This window comes from Scomber scombrus, chromosome 10, assembly GCF_963691925.1.
Source record: "Scomber scombrus chromosome 10, fScoSco1.1, whole genome shotgun sequence".
In the NCBI taxonomy this organism is placed as follows: domain Eukaryota; kingdom Metazoa; phylum Chordata; class Actinopteri; order Scombriformes; family Scombridae; genus Scomber; species Scomber scombrus.
The window spans coordinates 2,780,172-2,782,671 of record NC_084979.1 but is presented as its reverse complement, the minus strand read 5'-3'; the positions used below and the strand labels follow the sequence as shown (position 1 = coordinate 2,782,671).

General features: G+C 49.5%; 5 non-coding genes across 5 annotated transcripts; all 5 read right to left on the bottom strand.

The window, feature by feature from the left end:
• Positions 1-212: 212 nt before the first annotated feature.
• On the bottom strand, positions 213-331 carry LOC133988489 (5S ribosomal RNA). The gene has a single exon (XR_009925698.1). It is a non-coding gene; the product is annotated as a 5S ribosomal RNA (ribosomal RNA).
• A 369-nt stretch (positions 332-700) lies between these two features.
• Positions 701-819, bottom strand: LOC133989207 (5S ribosomal RNA). The gene has a single exon (XR_009926375.1). It is a non-coding gene; the product is annotated as a 5S ribosomal RNA (ribosomal RNA).
• Positions 820-1,188: 369 nt separating this feature from the next.
• LOC133988642 (5S ribosomal RNA) lies at positions 1,189-1,307 on the bottom strand. The gene has a single exon (XR_009925842.1). It is a non-coding gene; the product is annotated as a 5S ribosomal RNA (ribosomal RNA).
• Positions 1,308-1,676: 369 nt separating this feature from the next.
• On the bottom strand, positions 1,677-1,795 carry LOC133988984 (5S ribosomal RNA). The gene has a single exon (XR_009926165.1). It is a non-coding gene; the product is annotated as a 5S ribosomal RNA (ribosomal RNA).
• A 369-nt stretch (positions 1,796-2,164) lies between these two features.
• Positions 2,165-2,283, bottom strand: LOC133989254 (5S ribosomal RNA). Its single transcript, XR_009926420.1, has one exon. It is a non-coding gene; the product is annotated as a 5S ribosomal RNA (ribosomal RNA).
• Positions 2,284-2,500: the final 217 nt, after the last annotated feature.

Here is a 2,500-nt window from a genome sequence, read left to right as displayed (position 1 = left end):
GTACATGCGCTTATAAGATGATTGCAGGCTTTTAACAGGCTGTAACAGTGACAACAGGAACCCTCAAAACTACTTGGAAAGTGACGCGTCTCAGTGCCACCTCTCTGCCCTGCATACACACACAGCTGGAATGATTGCAGCTTTGTTTCTCAACGCCCTGTGTGCGGTGATGGAGCAACAGCGCCCTCCTCTGGTGACAGCTGAGAGGAAAAAGCTTACAGCACCTGGTATTCCCAGGCGGTCTCCCATCCAAGTACTAACCAGGCCCGACCCTGCTTAGCTTCCGAGATCAGACGAGATCGGGCGTGTTCAGGGTGGTGTGGCCGTAAGCGAGGAAACAGCCAGCAGAAAGCCCATTTAAAGATGCTGTGACACCACTGACAGTTCCTCTCACCATCTGAATGGCGGATAATGGTGTCTCAGCCATCAAACACATGCTATACTTTAACATTACTTTCATAGGAATTGTTGTTTCTCAGGCTATTTGTGTACATGCGCTTATAAGATGATTGCAGGCTTTTAACAGGCTGTAACAGTGAACACAGGAACCCTCAAAACTACTTGGAAAGTGAGGCGTCTCAGTGCCACCTCTCTGCCCTGCATACACACACAGCTGGAATGATTGCAGCTTTGTTTCTCAACGCCCTGTGTGCGGTGATGGAGCAACAGCGCCCTCCTCTGGTGACAGCTGAGAGGAAAAAGCTTACAGCACCTGGTATTCCCAGGCGGTCTACCATCCAAGTACTAACCAGGCCCGAACCTGCTTAGCTTCCGAGATCAGACGAGATCGGGCGTGTTCAGGGTGGTGTGGCCGTAAGCGAGGAAACAGCCAGCAGAAAGCCCATTAAAAGATGCTGGGACACCACTGACAGTTCCTCTCACCATCTGAGTGGCGGATAATGGTGTCTCAGCCATCAAACACATGCTATACTTTAACATTACTTTCATAGGAATTGTTGTTTCTCAGGCTATTTGTGTACATGCGCTTATAAGATGATTGCAGGCTTTTAACAGGCTGTAACAGTGAACACAGGAACCCTCAAAACTACTTGGAAAGTGAGGCGTCTCATTGCCACCTCTCTGCCCTGCATACACACACAGCTGGAATGATTGCAGCTTTGTTTCTCAACGCCCTGTGTGCGGTGATGGAGCAACAGCGCCCTCCTCTGGTGACAGCTGAGAGGAAAAAGCTTACAGCACCTGGTATTCCCAGGCGGTCTCCCATCCAAGTACTAACCAGGCCCGACCCTGCTTACCTTCCGAGATCAGACGAGATCGGGCGTGTTCAGGGTGGTGTGGCCGTAAGCGAGGAAACAGCCAGCAGAAAGCCCATTTAAAGATGCTGTGACACCACTGACAGTTCCTCTCACCATCTGAGTGGCGGATAATGGTGTCTCAGCCATCAAACACATGCTATACTTTAACATTACTTTCATAGGAATTGTTGTTTCCCAGGCTATTTGTGTACATGCGCTTATAAGATGATTGCAGGCTTTTAACAGGCTGTAACAGTGAACACAGGAACCCTCAAAACTACTTGGAAAGTGAGGCGTCTCATTGCCACCTCTCTGCCCTGCATACACACACAGCTGGAATGATTGCAGCTTTGTTTCTCAACGCCCTGTGTGCGGTGATGGAGCAACAGCGCCCTCCTCTGGTGACAGCTGAGAGGAAAATGCTTACAGCACCTGGTATTCCCAGGCGGTCTCCCATCCAAGTACTAACCAGGCCCGACCCTGCTTAGCTTCCGAGATCAGACAAGATCGGGCGTGTTCAGGGTGGTGTGGCCGTAAGCGAGGAAACAGCCAGCAGAAAGCCCATTTAAAGATGCTGTGACACCACTGACAGTTCCTCTCACCATCTGAGTGGCGGATAATGGTGTCTCACCCATCAAACACATGCTATACTTTAACATTACTTTCATAGGAATTGTTGTTTCTCAGGCTATTTGTGTACATGCGCTTATAAGATGATTGCAGGCTTTTAACAGGCTGTAACAGTGAACACAGGAACCCTCAAAACTACTTGGAAAGTGAGGCGTCTCATTGCCACCTCTCTGCCCTGCATACACACACAGCTGGAATGATTGCAGCTTTGTTTCTCAACGCCCTGTGTGCGGTGATGGAGCAACAGCGCCCTCCTCTGGTGACAGCTGAGAGGAAAAAGCTTACAGCACCTGGTATTCCCAGGCGGTCTCCCTTCCAAGTACTAACCAGGCCCGACCCTGCTTAGCTTCCGAGATCAGACGAGATCGGGCATGTTCAGGGTGGTGTGGTCGTAAGCGAGGAAAATGCCAGCAGAAAGCCCATTTAAAGATGCTGTGACCCCACTGACAGTTCCTCTCACCATCTGAGTGGCGGATAATGGTGTCTCAGCCATCAAACACATGCTATACTTTAACATTACTTTCATAGGAATTGTTGTTTCTCAGGCTATTTGTGTACATGCGCTTATAAGATGATTGCAGGATTTTAACAGGCTGTAACAGTGACAACAGGAA